We start from the raw sequence: 18,472 nt of genomic DNA, 5'->3' as shown, positions 1-18,472 counted from the left end.
GCTGAGAGTCCTGGCGTTGTTCAGAAACATGTGGACTCTGCCCCTCCTTTGGGACCCTTTACCCAGCTAGAGGGTTGCACAGACGGGCGGGCCTGGCTCCCCTTCGCCTCTCGCCCCCAGGGCCCACCAGGCTTAGTCTGGGAGAGCTGACGAATGTCCATTACCACAGCAGGCCCCATAAAAAGGATTATGGGGTGTTGCTGAGTTTACAAGCCTGTTCTTGTAAAGCTGCCAGACTTGGGGTGGCCATAGCCCTATGGAAGAAGGACGAGAAGAAATTCTCCCTCCGTCTAGTGCCACACACCCAGTCACTTTCATGGGAACCGCGGTGGCCTCATTGCAAGAACAGCAGGCCGTGAATCAGAAGACGCTGATCAAGGGGAGGGACTGCAGCTCACAGCTGACCCACTGGACCTTTCTGGGCCTCCACTTACCCATCTGTGAAGTGGGCCTTTCCCCCACCTCCCAGAGGTGGTTGTGAGGATGATGCAGCTAAGCCTGTGGCGTTACAGAGCTGTCAAAGGGTCCCCATCAGAGAATCTGAGCGGTGAGGGTGTCTCTCTGGGGCGAAGTTGGGGAAGAGAGGTGTGCTGATCCCCTTTGTTCCCATCACTGCTCTGGCCCCTGTGGGTGAAGAGTGTGGCCTCAGAGGCAGGGGCCAGCGTGGCTGCCGTAGAGGAGGGAGGTCCAGGGACAGTCCCGGAGATCCCCAGCCTCTGTGGCACCGGGCAGGCTGGCTTCCTGGCTGCCCTCACCCGTTCCCAGGCCTGGTTTGTGTCTAGTGAGAAGCGCCAGGCTGGTGCGGGCTGCTGGCCCTGCTCTGGGCCGGGCCGGGGTCCCAGGAGTGCCCTGTCGATGCTTGATCTTTGGCACGCTTTCCCCTGTTGGCCTCCAGACCTGGATGGTCTGTGTCAAGGCCTTTCAACATGATCAAACACAGCGTCCAGCGCCGGGGACAGCTTGGCAAGCGTGAGATGCAAGGGGTGTTTCACATGAGCACTTAAGCCGCCAATAACCAGGCGGCCCCAGAGCAGGGGAACCCAGCCGCCGCTCCCCGAGAGCTCCATTAACATCTCCGACCCATGCACGCAGACGGGGGTTTGAATCTTGTTGGCAAAAGACCAGAGAGGCAGGCGGCTAGTGGTGCCAGCGAGGGGGTGGCGACAGGGGCCAGAGCCTCGAAAAGGGTACCGTCAGGGCCATGGTGACTGCGGCCTAGGTCACCGGGACCCTAAGACGAATGGTAGCAATAAAGAGCCAACACGGTGCTGAGTGAGCGCTCTGCCCCGTTCTCTACAACAGACCACAACTGTGCGGACCCTTCCACGGATGAGGCTCAGGCTGACCGACCTGCCCAACGGCACAGAGCTGGCAAGTGGGGAAGCCAGGAGTCAAACCTGGCATTGAGGTATTTTAGGAACAAGCCCCCAGTGAGGGAGCAGATCCCGGGTGACAAGCAGACCAAAGGAGAAAACCAGAATGCCTTCCGTGTGTTTTTGCCCCCATGCCAATTTCTGTTCCTGGCACGTGTGGGCCATTCTGCCCATCCCCAAGCTTCTCTCCGTCCCTCCCCCTCCACCCGGGACGTCCATGGGCACATCTGGGCAAGATCAGTTGTGCACCAACTTACACACACACACACACACACACACCAAAACTGTTTTTAGTAAATATAAACTAAAATAATTGCTTTCAAAACAGGCTTTGGCTCGAAACATATGCTTTGCACGCCCTTGGGCAAATGGCTTCACCACTCTGAGTGCCTTGGCTTGTCCCTCTGCAAAAATGGGTTAACGGTGGCTCCTACCACATGGGCTCACATTGTGGAAGCCCTGAGCCTGGCATTTAGGCAGCAGGCCATAAATGTGTGAGCTTTCATTGTAGTCCTAGGCAGGCAAGGTGCAATGTGGGCAGACCGGGGTACCAGAAGCATCTTGGAGCCCAGCAATGATGAAGCCACGGGGTTTCCCAGTGATGAAGCCACGGGGTTTCCCAGTGATAAAGCCACAGAACCTTGCCTCTGTGAGAACTACCCATCGCTCGGTGGCCAGGATAATGGGGGACTCTGGTCAGATACCCTGCTGGGGGAGCAGAGGTTTGCCAGAGGAGGCTGGGGTCAGGCAGGGTCCCACCTTAGGAGGAGCCTGAGTGAGGAGCACGGTGCCCAGGCAGAAGTACCACGGGCTAGAGCCCCACTTACGGCAACGCTGGCATCTTCTCTCCTCCCTCACCTCAAGTGGTGTCAGGGGCCTCACTTGTCCCCAGGCCCCGCAAGCTGAGGGGGCCAAAGCCCCCAGAAGGCCTCAGGCTGCTCACGGTCATCCAGAAGCTGCAAAGGAGGTGGCGATGGGCCTAGCCCAGGTCCCCTGTGCTCGGCGGTGTGCTGGACCCACACCAACTCATACAAACTTGTTCCAACTCGTGAACCTCCCCGACATGTTCTCAGGAATTTCACCCTTAAAAATTCAATGATATGAACACACAGTTAAATACATTATATTAAAACAAAGGTAACAAATAATCAAAACTCATCGCTTCCTGGGGACTCGGTTGAGCGTCCAACTTCTGCTCAGGTCGTGATCTCAAGGCTCGAGGGCTGGAGCCTGGCATTGGGCTTTGCACTGACAGCACAGAGCCTGCTTCAAGTTCTCTGTCTCCCTCTCTCTCTGCCCCTCCCCTGCTGGCGCTCTCCAGTACATATATTTACTATCACGAATGCCACGAGATCACTTGAATCTATGGCATGTGCAGGAAGTACCCCACTATGGTGCACCGACGCAGACCTCTTCCCAGCTCTGCCTTCTGGGATGTTGCCTTGGGAGCCTGAAATTGGCCTCGGGGAGTTTTCCATTTGGGCGATCAGCAAATCCTCCAGGCCAGGGCTGACCCTCTCCGGAGCAGGTTGTTAAACATTTAGAAGCACACCAACACCCGTGGGCCCCTGGGGCGCTGCGATGGGTCCTCGGGGGGCCAGAGCCCAACCCCCCTAACGGAGGGAGGCGAGGCTGTTCTTCTCTACTGGGATTTACATCCACCCCCAGACCTCCAGGACTTATTTTAGAACAAGCGAGGAGGCTCCGGAATTGATTGGACCCATTGTTCCCCATCCCGCCGGTGGACTCCGCCCCCCATTGTCCACGGCCCCTCCCAGCGGCTCAGAGGCTCCTCCAAGACCGGAGCTGGGAGGGGCCTCGCGGTCGGAGCCTTGGACCGCAGCCCCGCGCCTATTGTGAGCTCCCCATCTGAGGATCTCGGGGTTTCCTTGTCCCTGGGCCTCAGAACCCACTGGGGAGCGGCCTGTTTATGGCAAATGATGCCTGTTTGCTTTGATTTCTAGTTCAGACCCTGGGGCCACTACTGTGTCCCCATAAATTAAAGGCTGCGTATATTTGAGGGAATTAAGCAAGACTGTGAAGGCCTGGGAACGCTGGGGCCTTCGGAGAGGGCAGGCATGGCGTGTATCATGTCCACATCAAGGCCGGTGTCTCTGGACTTGGGGACCGGGGTGACACCGTGTCTGCTCTAGACCCACATACTGGGTACGAAGAGAAACAACAAGGCTCCATGACCTCTTGTTCTTCCCTTCCCTTTTCCAGTCTTTGCTCAAACTTTGCTCCCGTCCAGGAGGTGCTTCCCCCCCCCCCCCCGCCCCCATCACACACCCCAAACTGAGGGAGGGTCTCAATCTTTCTTTCAGGGTCCCGCCCAGGATAAGCATAAGAATGTCCAGGATGCGCCTAGTCTCACTCTTCCATGCTTAATTTTTTTTCTTTTTTTAATTTTTAACGTTTATTTTTGAGAGACAGAGCGTGAGCAGGGAAGCCGCAACGACAGAGGACCCGAAACGGGCTGTATGCGGACAGGCTGACAGCAGTGAGCCCCAGGCGGGGCTCGAACTCACGAACCCATGAGATCATGGTCTGCACCGAGGCTGAGCCTCAACCTGACTGCGCCACCCAGGCGCCCTGATATTTTTTCTTCTTTTCATTGTGGTAAAATGCGTGCAACATAAAGTTTACCACCTCACCGTTTATTAGTGTGCAGTTCAGTGGCATTAACTACATTCACGGTGCTGTGTGGTTATGCCCACCATCCGTCCCCCTAACGCGTTCCATCTCGTCAGTCTGAAACTCTACTTACCCAAACTCCCCGTTCTCCCTTCTTCCCAGTGCCTGACAACCATCATTCCGCTTTCGGGCTTTTTGATTTTGACCCCTCTAAGCACCGCATGTAGGTGGAATTATACAATATTTTTGAGACTGGTTTATTTCACCGAACACATTGTCCTCCAGGATCATCCGTGTTGTAGCATATTGCAGAATTTCCTTCCTTTTTAGGGCTGAATAATATTCCATTGTACGTGTGTACGTTCACTAGTAATCCATTCATCAGTCAGTAGACACTTGGGTTGCCTCCACGTTTTAGCTGTTGTGAATAATGCTGCTATGAACATGGGTGGGCAAATAACTTCTTTGAGACCCTTCTTTCGGTTCTTTCGGGTATATACTCAAAAGTAGAATTGCTGGGGCCCATGTGGTAATTCTATTTTTAATTTTTTGAGGAACCTGCAGACTGTTTTCCACGGCAGCCATACCATTTAACGTTCCCACCAACAATGCACGAGGGTTCCGATTTCTCCACATCTTCGCCAGCACTTGAGTTCTGTTTTTGGGCTTTTTTGTTTTTTGTTTTTGTTTTTGTTGGTGACAGTAGCCATTGTAATGGGTGCGAGGTGGTTTTGATTTGCATTTCCCTGAGGATGAGTGACACTGAGCATCTTTTCATGTGTTGATTGGCCATTGGTATATCCTCTTCGAAGAACTGTCTGTTCAAGTCCTTTGCCCATTTTTGAATGTTTATTCCTTTGCTGTGTTTAGGAGTTTCCTCTGTATTCTGGATATGAAGCCTTTATCAGATGGATGATTTGCAGGTGTTTTCTCCCATTCTGTGGGGGTGCCTTGTCGCGCTACGGATGGTGTCTTACGAGGCACAAAATTTCCAGTTTTCATGAAATCTAGTTTGTCTGGTTTTGCTCTTGTGCCTTTGGCGTCACATCCGAGACATCATCGCCAAATCCAGCGCCATGAAGCTTTGTCCTCTGATTTCTTTCAAGAGTTGAACTGTTTCAGGTCTTATGTGTAGGTTCTCGGTCCATTTCGAGTTACCGTTTATATACGGTGTGAGGTAAGGGTCCGGTTTTGTCCTTTCATTGAGGATATCCGGTTTTCCCAGCACCATTTCTTGGAAAAACTGTCCTCTCCCTATGAAATGGTCTCAGCACCCTTGTCAAAAATCATTTGACTGTATGTGCAAGCGTTAATTTCTGGGCCCTCTATTCTATTCCATTGGTCTATATGTCTGTCTTTATGCCAACACCACAGTGTTTTGATTACTGTAACTTAATAGCAGGTTTTGAAATCAGGAAGTGTGAGCCCTCCACTTTCATTCTTTTTCAAGATTGTTTCCACCATCCAGGGTCCGGTCCTGTGCTTGATTTTATTACACATGTTATTCAACAAATACCTGGTAAGTCCTCACTCTTCGCTGTGTTCTAGGCCGTGGGGATTGGACGTGTCTAGCCCTAAGCTCTGGTGTGGTGGAGTTATGCCGTGGGGCAATGTCTGAGATAGGGCCCACAGCACGGCATTCCCATTTCACAGATCAGCACACGGAGGTTCAGCAAAGTAAAGCAACTTAGCCGCCAAGTCACAATGCTGGGGTGAATGGAGTCTGAAATTTCCAGCTTTCTGTCTCCCTCCCCCACCCCAACCAGCTTCTCTGGTCCTCTGTCCCCAGACAGCGGTGAAAGGAGGAGGGAGAGAACTAGGTAGGGCTGCTACTCCCTGGGACTCCGAGAGGGCCGTCCGAATGTCTAGAGGGGGTCTTCAGGCAGTTTGCTGTCCATGTGTGATAGAAGTTCCCTTCCAGCTCAAGGGACCTTGCCACTTTCACTCTATCCCTTCCTCACAACCTCTATCACTTATTTTCTTGGATTATGGAGATTTGTGGGCAAGACTTGACATCCTGGTTGCTCTTGTGCTCCCTGGAGGCGGCATCCCTGACATACTGTCTGTACCTTGCATGAGCCCAGCGCAGGGCCCAGCACACGTCGGAACTCCAAAAAGTTAGTGCACAAAAGAAATGAGCACCATCCTCCTGTGTCCAAAAGTGGCCTGGGCTGCCTCCATCAGATGGAGGCAACTTCTCCCCAGTGACCTGGTAGGGTGAGAAGATCTCAGGGCTGGCTGTGAATTTGAAGAGTACGGGTATATAACCTTTCAGGCTCCAGTTGAAAGGGGAGCACAGAGGCCTTCTTCAAAAGAAAACTGCCCACGTCCATCCCTGATGCCCGGGCACTCCCGAGAGCTGCAGGTCAAGGGGCTTCAGGTCTCGGGGGGCACCCATCAGTGGGGACAATCCATGCAGAGGGGACTGACACATACACCCCCCAGCATAGGGGGAAACCAAGGCCCAGAGAAGGGGAGTCACTTGGCTGAAGTTTTAGCCTTCATTTATCGCCTCTCTGAGGCAAGCACTTTACATTCTTTTTTTTTTTTTTTTTTTTTAATATTTATTCACTTTTGAGAGAGAAACAGAGTACGAGCAGGGGAGGGCAGAGACACAGAATCTATTTGAAGCAGGCTCCAGGCTCTGAGCTGTCAGCACAGAGCCCGACACGGGGCTCGAACCCACGGACTGCGAGATCATGACCCGAGCTGAAGCCCAACGCTCAACCAACCGAGCCACCCAGGCGCCCCTACATTCTTGATAGTGTTTATCATGTACACATGGATGTACGACTCTCTCTTGGAGGCCCTGTTGTCAACTCTGTTGGGTATATACCCGAAGGAGAATCATTGGATCATACAGTAATTCCATTTTTTATTTTATGGGTAACCACCGTACGGTTTCCATGGGGTTTATACCACTTGACATTCCCTCCAGCAGTGGCTCATTCTGTCCCTCTGAGGTCAGCTCTGTCATCATTCTCTGTCACAGGTGTGCAGACTGAGACCTACCTGCCCAAGCTTGGAGGCTGGCTGCAGACCTGGTCTCCCGCCCCTCCCGCCCTGCTGCCTGCTCCGCACTGGGGATGGCGAGTCCTGCTTCATGGGCTTACCAGCGGAGTTAAGGTAAGGGAGCCTGTGGAGCCCTGTCACACCATGCCAGGCCCAGGGTGATGCCCAATCAAGAGCTCTTTCTCCACAGGGAAGTAGCATCACAGAGTGCTCTTCAGTTTTTATTTTTGTATTTGTTTTATATCAAATATAATTTAATGTCAAATTGGCTTCCATAAACACCCAGGGCTCATCCCAACAGGTGCTGTCCTCCGTGCCCATCACCCACTTTCCCCTCCCCCGCCACTCCCCATCAACCCTCAGTTGGTTCTCAGTATTTCAGAGCCTCTTATGGTCAACACTCAGATCCCAATGATGGCCGAATCCTTTTGCTGTTCCAAAGTTTCGGTGACCCATAGCGTACGTGAAGCAAAGTCTTAAGTGCGCAGCTCAATGAATACTTCTGTTTGTATGCATTGGGATATCCATCCTTCAGATCAAGAAATAGAGTATTTCCAGCACCCCAGAGAGTTCTCTCTGCCCCCTCCCCATTAACGCTCTCACAAAATGCTCTCAGTCATCAGCTGACAAGTATATACATACATCCACCCAGTAGGTGCCGGTTGCTATCGGTGGTGTTGTTATCGTCCTTAGCCCAATTGCCAGGACCTTCTGCCAGCTCAAGGCCACACACCGAGAGGCGGTGCCTAGGGCTGGTTCCATAAGTCAGTGAGGCACGTCATCCTACGTGGGGGACCTTGAAAGGCTACCATCAACACCTTCAGCTCTTATTTTGGTACTTGAAGGATTTCCGGTCTTTGGAGTGTTCCCCGGGGAGACACCTGCACCTGGGAAGGGACAGACTGTCCACTTTTGTGAGTGAAGCTCTTTCATTCATTCCCATTTTTCAGATTAAGAAACTGAGGTTATCTTGGAGTCCATGAAGGCACCAGTTGCTGTGGCCCTTGGAGCCTGGTCTGAAACCAAAGTCCCCGAAGGTACCAGCTGCTTGACGGTCCCTGGGAGCTGTTGCCAGTAGGTCTATCTGTCTCATTTGGGACAGAACAGTGCCCTGTGTGGACAGAGCCCCACCCCTGGCCCCCTCCCGAGATCACCATTCCAGGGAGTGGCGGGAGGCAAGGTCATTCTGCCAGGACACCCTTAGCTCCACACGGCTTGCCCTCTCTGCCACTCCAAAGGGCCTCACCCTCCCTGTTTCCCATCAACGCTTCAGCATGCATGAAATATTAGGAAAATAGGGCTGAGTATTAGGTAATGACTGTCCAATTTATTCTGACAGCAAGAACCAGAGGGAGGAAATTGACATTGGTGATTTTACTTAGGCCCTGACAACCTTAATTAATCTTTACTCCTTTCCCAGAAAGCAAGGGCCTGCTATGGCGGTGTGAGCTCAGGCGGAGTCCTCGAATGTGCTGACCACCCTTGGTGCGGACAAGGCCGCCAACTTGCGGAGCCCAGAAGGACCCAGCGTGGCTCCCAAACAGACCAGGAGCTCCTCCTGGGTCCCTCTAGCCGAGGCCAGCCTCTGCGTCCTCCTTAGCTCCTCCAAGGGAGGCAGAAAAAGCCAGAGAGCCTCTACCCACTTCTCAGAAGGTAAAACTGAGGCGTGGAGAGGGGTCTCGTCTTGCCGAAAGCCCACTGTGAACCAGCCCCACAGTCCTCTAGCAACCCAGAGGGCACCACGCCTCAGCAGCAAGGTTGGCCATGTCCTGTCAGTGGCCTTCAGCGGACGCATCGAGGAGAGGGCAACCCAGGATCATTTGAAACCCTGGGCTTCTGGTGCCATCCCAGGGACCGCTGCATGAGAGTGTGCGAGTGCAGGCCAGTTCTGCCAGGCCACGAAGGCAGGGCTGAGGCTCCCCCGCCAGCATCCCCACCCCGACTGCCCCACTGGGAGCCCCCCACTCCATCCCTCGATCATGCAACAAAAGCTTCACTTTCAGGGCCCCCCAAATGGGGTTACGTGATTCTCTGACTTCTCAAACCAGCCCTGGGCACCACCCTTCAGTGTGTGTCTTTGAGCCGGCAGAAGGTTCTGGACATTGGCCCGAGGATGGCAACAGCAACGACAATAACAGCCAGTCCATATTGAGTGTATCCGTGTGCTAAACCCCTCATTACCATGTAAGCCAGACAGTATTTGGGGTCCTTCATCACCTCTGTGAAGAGTGTACCATTATTAACCCTTTCCTCAGAAGTGGCCGCTGAGATTCGGTGAGGGTCGGTCAGTCCGCCAAGGTCCCCCAGCTGCTGTGGCAGAACTGGACCTCAAGGCCACTTCTGTCTGTCTTCCCAAGCTGACCGTCCTCCCACGCGGTCCCAGGGCAGGTGACACAAAGATGGCGACCCTCCCTGACCTCACCCGAGCCTCTCTAGTCACTTTGCTTCCCAGCTCCCTGCCCTTGGGCCTGGACTCTGTCAAGCACTGAGGAGGCTGGGCCCCACAGGGCCCTGCATACCTGTGGGCAATTAGGGAAGTCCCCTAGGGGTGGGTGACTCATCCCCCAGCTACGTGGGGGCGCTTCAGGGAGGCCAAGGGTGGGTCCCTCCTGCCTGTCCTCTCTAGGGGTACTCTCCAAAGCCCCACGGTTCCCAGGCTTGGCATGGTTCCAGGACAGGAACCACGGAGAGGAGAGAATTGGACATTGCACCAGCCCATGCTACCCACGCTCTATCCCTGTTGGGTCCCTTTACTGGTCTTATGAGCCCCAGTGTCACCCCATCCCCCATAAAATGGGGACATTTGTGCCGTCCCCATGGGAAATGTCCGGAGGCTCCAACCATGGGACCATGCGGTGTGCTATGTGCCTCAGGTACTCACGATAGCTTCACTAACAAAAGTAGGTCATGTTTCCATCAATAGCCTTAACTAGAGAGGTTTCTGGACGTAACAAGAACAAAAACAAACAAACAAACAAACAAACAAAGAACCCAGGCTTTGGACGCAAAAGGCGCGCGTTTGCATTGGGCTGTGCCCCTCACGGTCTGGGTGTTTCTTAGGCTCCAGACTCAGTTTCTTCATCTGTAAAATGGGCTTAATGATCTCTGCCTTGCCGGATTGTTCTGATCCCATGAAATAATAATATATGCAATCTGTTTCAATACAACAACATTCTTTAATGAAACAGTAGCAAGAAAGTCAAGTGGCTTGTCCCGGGTCACACAGCCGGCGAACTGGCTGAGTCAGAATTTGACCCCAGAGCCCAGGCTGCCTCCAGCCTCTGGCGGGGAAGACGCCAGGGTGCCGGAGGTAGAAAGAAGTGGGAGCCCCCCGGGCCCCCTCCCGTCCCCCCCCTCTGCCTTCCCCGCCCGGGGCCCCAGCATCCAGTGAAGGGCGCCAGCACCAGCCCTGGCGCCACATGAAAGGTCCCAAGCTGCTCTGGGAGCCGGCTTCACACTCAGGGCCGCCTTCCCACAGAAACGTGTCAAAAAGTCAGTTTGATCCCCGTCTGCTCTGTGTGTTCCCACAGCCCTTCCCGCACCCCCCCCCACCCCCCCGCCCCTGAGGTCTGCGGCCTCCCAGTGGCTCCAGAGGCGGGGACATCATTCCAGCATTTTCCATGGATTCATTTCCAGCAAACGGAGAGGCCTCACCTCCCCACCTCAGCTGGCTGCCGTGGTTGCGAGGGGCGGCCCGTCACAGACCTCCCCTCTCCTTACCTTTCAGAGAGGTGACGGTCCAGTTTGGGAGGAGTTACAGCTTCGCTCCTGGTCCCACAGCATCGTCTCCTGGGGCTACGGCTAGCTGACCCCTGGTGGAAGTCCACTGCCTAAATTCACCCCGGTAGCCGGGACCCAAGGGCGACTCTCCCCCCTGTCCAGTCGGAAGAATTGAGGGAAGAGAGTCTCTGGGAGCCACCGTGGGTATTTTCCACTGGGCAGATTCGCCCGGAGGGTGTGTTTACTTATGAAGATCCCGAGAACAATGCTTCCTGGTGGGGGAAATTGTTCTGGGCGGACCAGTGAGGCCTCAGGGCTTTCCACAGTGAACACAGCAAGGGTACCCAGAGGGAAAGAGGCAGAAAAAACAACCCCAGTTGCCACGCATTTGCTACGCTCACCTCCCTCCTTGCCTGCGTGGTCTTGTTCAGTCACCCTGCACCCATTTTACAGATGAGGAAGCTGAGGTTTGCCGCACCAACACAGGGGCCGTAGCTGGTAAGCTTCCCGGGTTCCATGGAATCCAGTGTGACTGCAGCCCCCTGGGCTTGAACAATACACCGTGGTGTAAGGATCTGAACCCCACGCCCGGCTCAGACTCAGAGAATTTAACCAGTGCCCTCCACTGGCAACAGCCAGCGGGGCCAGGGTGATGCATAGGCCAGTTCTCGCGTGAGCCAGTAGCTGCTTGCCAGTCCTTATGTGTTTCCCATCCTTCCTACCTGTGCTCAGGGCCTGGAGAGAGACGGACAGCCCGGAGGAAACCAGCTTCACTCAGGAGATGGGGAGGCCCTCCCAGTTCTGAGGGGTGTTGGCCATTAGCAACCTGGCCGGGGTCATCTTCCCCAGAACGTTCCGTTTCTTCCAAGACGGCAAGGCCCTAGCAGCTGAGCACAGAGAGAGGCAGCGGGGCCAGAACCCCTCACGGACTCCTTCTCCAGGGGCCAAATGGGACCCTCCGGGGGAGAAACGTTACTGAGGACCTGTTGGGTGTCGTCAACCCTTCCAGCAACCGGGAGTTTGTTCGTACCTCCTTTTTGAAGAGACTGGGCCTTGTTTCTTGCTCCAAATCACATAGTCATTAAATGGCAGCGTTGGGACCCGTACTCTGCAACATCTGAGTAAAGTTCATGCTCTTGCCAACTCTCCAGGGCTTCCTAAGGGCAGGGCATGACATGGGGCCTCCCACCACCATGGGGGTGCTCGAGGACACCGCCCGTAAGCGTCCCGGCACCCCGTGAGACAGTAAATCCCCAGTTACAAAGTACATCGACAACTAGTTGCAATTCTATTAAAACAACAATATTGTCACGGATTGGGTGCTTCCTATGTGCTAGGCAGTGTTTTAAGCAAGTTATATCGTAAATTAATCTATTATTGTCCCCACGTGAGAGATCAAGTGATTGAGGTTCGGAGAGTTCAAGCGACTTGCCCAAGGTCACACAAGTGGAATTTGAGGAAGGACGAGGCAACGTGAGTGTTTGCTTTCTCGATCAGGGTGGCTGGGGCTCTCTCTGGACCTCGCTGTCTCATTCATTTCCCCAACGTTCATGGGAGTCTACTCTGTGTCCCCCAAGGGGAGCAGGAGTCACCTCAGCCCTCAAGGGCAGCTCTGGGTACTGGTGGCAGCCTGGGAATTGTCCCCTTACCTGCTCTTCCCTTTCTCCTGGTAATATAATTGTAACTGAACCCATGGCTTCTCGTCCCAGACTCCTGTGCAACTCAGTCTGACCGTGTGGCTGTGTTCTGGCCAATAAGATGCAACCAAAGTACCAAGTGTGTTTCCAAGTCTTGCCCTTAAAATGCTGGGTCCATGGATCCTGCCCTCTGCCCTCCCTCTGCCTGTTGGGTGGGGACGTGGTTGGAATTAGAGCAGTCACGTGAGAGCCACCTATTAAAGATGATGACGCTGCCCCATCAGCCTTGACTGCTATGTGAGAAAAGAATGCAATGGCAGGTTCTTTAGGCCACTGTATTTGGGGGGCTCTTTGTTACAGCTGTTGACCATACCCTCACCAGTCCACTGCTGCGAGGGGCTCATTGTCTGCTCCTGCCCCCTCGTTGGTCATTCATTCAGTCCACAAACATTTGTTAAGCAACTGCCATGGGCCAGGCACCTTTGCAGCCCCTGGAGATGCAGGAGTAGACAAGACCTACCAGAGAGAGCCCTGTGCTCACGGATCTGCATTCCAGTGGGGGAGGCGGGCAATAAACAAAACAACACAACGACCAAACGGAGAGGATCCTTTCCACTGGTAATAACGATGGAAACAAAACAGGCTAGGTTGGGGGGCGTGTCTGTGAATGGATGGGTCAGTGAGAGCCTCTCTGGAACACAGGCATCGAGCTGACACCTGGAAGTTCCAGAAGGAGCCAAGGAGGTGAAGGGGGAAGAAGGTTCCGGCAAATGAGCCTGTGGGTTTGAGGGGCCGAGAGAAGGGGAGTGCCTGGATGGGGATGAGGGTCAGGGAGAGGGGATGCGGTCCAGGGGAAGGCAGGGACCAGCTTTTATTACCCAGTGCCACGGCGAGGTGTTTGGGTTGTACCCAAGTGTGACGACAAGCGATGGAAGGTCTGGCCGAGAGGAGACGTGATCTGAGTTACATCTTACAGTGACTGTTTTGGCTGCTTCGTGGAGACTTGGTTTGAGGGTGGGAGGGTGGGGACAGTGGGAAGAGGGAGACCAGCAGTGAGCGCAGCTGGAAAGGAGGGAGACCTGTGGACCCAGGAGGGAGCACCAGAGGAGAGAGACGCACAGATACAGGACACGTTTGCAGATGGCATCTTGTGTTGTCCTCTCCCCCCCCCCCGCCCCAACCCCCCAAGGGTATTTGGAAAGGCAATCCTCAAGAAACGTCTGAGAGGCAGAATTCAAATCCAAGGCTGTAGACCTTGAAGTTCAAGGCTCATGTTTCCCAAATGCCAAGAATGTCCCCGTTAGAGTTCCTTTCCCTTAGGCTCACTCACTCTCTGCAGAGATGTGCAAAGGGCCAAACCCTTCCGTGTGCACCGAGATCATCAGAAATGTTCCCTGTAAAACTCCTTACTTCCACATCCACTTGTTTATCCAGAATCGTGCTCCCTGTGAACACTCCCGGTGGACACCAGGTGCCTTCACTGGTCAGAACAGCAGGACCAGCGGGAGCCCTGGCTAACAAAATGTGCAGGAAAGAAGGAAGGCGCACAGGCAAACTCAGGACCACGGGCCTGGCCTCTAGATAATTTACTCCAGGAGTAAATCAGCAGTCAACAGAAGGAAGAAGAAACTGAAAAGAACAGAGCCACACACTGAGCCCCTGTTCTGTGCAAAACATCACACATGTTGTTTCTTACTTAATCTCATCAACCCCATGATTGGATGCTACAATTGTCCCCACCTAACAGATGAGCAGGAGCTGGTCCTCGTCTGGGCTTTGCACTTTCTCCTCAAGAGATGTCATTCCCCTGTGCTTAGACGCCCATGTGCTTGGGCGGGACCCCTGTGGCATCTCTTAAAGAACTTGTAGGGTTTTTTGCCACCAATGGCTTAAACAAAAGGAAACCAATGCCTTGTCTGTACTCATTCATTCACTCATTCATTCATGTGCCGATCGTTCCCAAGTACCTCCTGTGTTTCAGCTACTGTACTAGGCACTGGGGATCCAATGGTGAAAGCAAACAGATATGGACCCCGCCTTCTGGATCACGTTGTCCGGTGGGAGAGAGAGAAGTCCATGAAATTGTCACACACAGAAATGTAGAGTGACTCCTGGGTCAGTGCTTCTGAGGGGAGGGTGAGTAAAGGGAAGGGTTGACTCAGCGCGGGATGGCTTCCCTGAGGAAGCAAAGACTGAGCTGACCACGGAGGGCACAGTGATGAAAAGCATCCAGGCCAGAGAAACAGCACATGCAAAGAGGCTGGAGAGGCACAGGGGGCATGCAGGAATGGAGAGACGGATGGCTAGCGGGGAGCAGGTGTGCTTCAGGAAGCAGGGGCAGAGGTGGGCAGAGACCAGGCCATGCAGGGACTCTAGGTCACAAGGAGGGTTGCAGAGTTTATCCTCTGAGCAACAGGGAGTCGCTGAGGGGTTTAAACACAGTGGGGTGGCGCCATCCAGTTTTGGTTTCCAGATCATTCCGGCAGCCAGGCAGAGAACAGATCTGCGGTCCAAGACTGCGTAGGAGGAGGCCCGTGGGGAAAGGGCCTTGTCAGTAGCTGCCACTCTCCTGTGAGTAGACCCCTCACGCGTCCCTTGACTTCACGCAGAGTTAAGGAGGTTTGAAAGATCCGGGAAGGTAACTAGTGAGGAACGGGATTGGACCCCAGGTGTCCTGCGTCCAGTCCAGGGCTCTCTGCCCTCTCTCTCGGGTGAATGGTGGCCCGCACGACGGGACCCCTGCAACAGAAAAGACTTTTGCCGCCACCCCCACTTTACTTGTGCTCATTCCTTATGCAAAGGGGTGACAGGACTTGGTAAAATGTCATGAGCCCTCGCTGGGCTGAAACCAAGTTGTTTTTTTCCCCTTGTTTTCCAAATTAATTCAACATTCCAAATGAATCCAGAGAGACTTCGTGGGAGCCCTTTCATGTGGATTGAAACTCATAAATTGCAATTTGCTGAGTTGCAGGAAGGCGGAGAATTGCGCCCCACCTCCTCCCACATGGCACCACCCTGTAGGGTCTGGAAGAGAGAGAAAACTTTGGGGACCGCTCTCGAGTAGCTGTGGGCTTCATGCCTCAGACTTGGTGAAGGACAGTAGGGAGGGAAAACAGAATCTGGAAGCAGGGAGGATGGCCAGAGGTAGCTGCGGCTGATGCCGTGGGGGACAAAGCTAAGTGAACCCCAAGACAGCAGGACTGAGTTGCTGCGGAGCCCTTTAGGCTCAAGAAACTAAGAATATGGGGGAGGACCTTTCCCAACGTGCTTCACCAAGGAGCTCTTTGAGAATGTGCCTTGGAGGAAAGGAGCCTTTCCAGCAAAGAAAAAAGACTTCATGTCTGGATCGGAGGAGTTGCTCCTTATAGATGAACTCATTGTCACCAAGAAGGTATGGAGAAAGTACACAGAGAGCCAAGGACTCCATTTAAAGAGGAAACATGCTGAGGTCTGAGGGTTGGCTCCTATAGGTTTAATATTGTAGTTAGGGGTTAGCCCTCCCGCACACTCCCCGTGCAAGCTGGCTTGGGGGCAATGTGTGGCATGGACCCCAGATTAATCCAGAGCTAGTGTTCTATCCTTCGTGTCTATTCCTGAATCCGGAATGATTTGGAAGACCCTTCAGGCAAGCAACGTTATGGAGACAGAGGTGTTTGTACACTATGGGGTTGCCAGAGCATGGGCCGTGATCTGAAGGAAGGAACATGAAGGCCCGCCCTCATGGGGGCTCTTCACTCATGGTGGCTCTGAACAACCCCATGAGTGCGTGGGGACAGGAACTCACACGCCTCTAGATCACTCTTTAGCCATCCTGATTATTTCCCCTATCCAGCTGTTATGGACAACATGCGTCCCCATAGTTTATATGTTGAGGCTCTAACAGCCCCCCATGTGACTGTATTCAGTGATAGAGCCTTACAGAGGCAATTAAGACAAAATGAGGCCCAAGTGGGGGGCCTTAATCCAATATGAACCGTGCCCTTCTAAGAAGAAGAGACTCCTGAGGTGTGTGCCCACAGAGAAAAGGCCATGGCGGGAAGATGGTCATCTGCAAGCTGAGGAGAGAGACCTCAGAGAAAACCAACCCTACCAGCACCTAGATCTTGGACCTCCAGCCTCCAGAACTCAGAAAATAAATTTCTGTTTTTTCAGCCACCCAGTCTCTGGTATTTTGTTATGACGGCAAAATACCGCCATAGATACACCGGGTCTGGCTCTCTAGATGTGAACCTCTCCTTCTGTCACCTATTCCTACAAAGAGTAGCAACCTTTGCTTACCCCCAAATACTTGGAGTGACTCCAAGTTTTCTAGCCTTCTCCCCTCCTGGGGACAAGCAGTCAAGGAATATCAAGAGCCCTCAGTCAGTCCAGTGAGTTGAAAATAGCCTTTCTGAGCAGAGGTGATATCCCAGATGTTCACGGTGATTCTGTATGAGAAATTGTCTTGGGAAGAATTTGTTTGAAGCTTTCGTGAAACCGCTGCTAAGAAATTTGCACTGAGAATCATCAGGAAATGCTAAAACTCGCATGTGCAAATCTGCAGTTTAATAGGATATATACATCATCCCAACGTATCTTACCTCAATCGCTTACTAATTACAAGCAGAGAAGCAGTAACTTTATACTGGAGAAAACTGGCCGACACCCTCTTACTCAAGAGGATAAAGTCAACCTCTACAACAAGGAGACGCACAAGACATCGTGTGCCTCCCGATATGATACACTGAGGAGGACACAACAGCATCGCTTTGGTGATATTCCTGTCAAACGTGCACAGCCCACACCTACACGCAAAGAAGCACCAGGCAAACCGAAATTGGAGAACATTCTACAAATAACTTATCTGCTCTGGAAAAATGTCAATGACTGAGGCACTGTTCCAGATTCAATGAGACCAAAGAAACGTTACAACTAAATGCAATGTCTGAGTCTGGGTTGGAATCTGGATGAGGAATGATTTCTGCAATGCATTCTCGAAGGGTTTGGGAAACTAGTAAGTGTACATTATAAACAGAGGCCGATAGGGACGCCCGGATGGCTCAGTCGGTTGAGCCTCTGACTTTGGCTCAGGTCGTGATCTCGCAGTCTGTGAGTTTGAGCCCCGCGTCGGGCTCTGTGCTGACAGCTCGGAGCCTGGAGCCTGTTTCAGAGTCTGTGTCTCCCTCTCTCTCTGCCCCTCCCCCACTCATGCTCTGTCTCTCTGTCAAAAATAAAACATTAAAAAAATTAAAGAGAGGCTGAGAAAGCAAACGAGACAGATATTAACAAGGGTAGATGTGCATGAAGGGCATACAGGGGTTCTTTGTTCTATTTCTGCAACTTTTCTATAACTTTCTGATTATTTCAAAAGAAAAAGTCTTACAAAAACTCACTCACTCTACAGTACTCTTCATAAAATGAGCCATGGGACAACTTTAATTTCCTTGGGATGTCAGACTTTTTCCTTAGTGCAAAATGTCAGCACAATTCCTTCCAACGGATGATGAAAAGTGCATACCCCATCTCTTTCCATTTTCGCCTTGACTGCTAGGGAGCTCTCTTAGGATACATGTAGGCATCAACTTGGTCACAAACTGTGGGAATAGAAAGAACAGCAATAGCTTTAGAGCCAGACTTCCTGAAATTCACATTCTAGCCCTGCCAACTCGGTCGCTTTGTACGTGTTTGATCCAGAAAGGACTCGGTTGTGTTGCAGTAACAAATATCCCCGAGACTCAGGGGCTTGCGACAAGGTCCATCTCTCACTCAAGCTACATGCCCCCTGCAAGCTGGTGGGAGGCAGGCGCGGCTCCCACGATATCCTCCCTCCAGAACTAAGACTGTCAAGTGTCTCCAGCATCTGAAATGCCCCCGCTTGCCTGGGCAGTGGAAGGGGACACGGCACTCCCATTCACTGGCTAAAGCAAATACCTGGCCACAGGTTAATTCCAAAGGAAGAACAATCCTACCGTGTGCCATGGAGGTCAACCAAACACATTTGGTGAGCCACACGCATGACGAGGCACGATCCCCTTGGACGAGACTATATCCTGAGAGTCAGCTTCCTGCCTGCAGAAGGAGGGAGAATAATCGGACCCTACGTCTCAGACAGGTGTG

The 18,472-nt window shown here is 52.9% G+C and overlaps 1 long non-coding RNA gene across 2 annotated transcripts; it reads left to right on the top strand.

The window, feature by feature from the left end:
* The first annotated feature begins 3,079 nt into the window (after window positions 1-3,079).
* LOC109492362 lies at window positions 3,080-12,022 on the top strand. 2 transcript variants are annotated; one of them, XR_006586555.1, is made up of 5 exons: window positions 3,089-3,539; window positions 7,000-7,133; window positions 7,970-8,056; window positions 8,440-8,672; window positions 11,472-12,022. It is a non-coding gene; the product is annotated as an uncharacterized LOC109492362 (long non-coding RNA). The 2 variants fall into 2 exon arrangements; XR_002146204.3 differs by lacking the exon at window positions 11,472-12,022 and having other exon boundaries at window positions 3,080-3,539; window positions 8,440-9,464.
* The last annotated feature ends 6,450 nt before the right edge of the window (window positions 12,023-18,472 follow it).

Source organism: Felis catus, chromosome D1, assembly GCF_018350175.1.
Source record: "Felis catus isolate Fca126 chromosome D1, F.catus_Fca126_mat1.0, whole genome shotgun sequence".
NCBI classification, from domain to species: domain Eukaryota; kingdom Metazoa; phylum Chordata; class Mammalia; order Carnivora; family Felidae; genus Felis; species Felis catus.
This window is presented reverse-complemented; position numbering and strand designations above follow the sequence as displayed.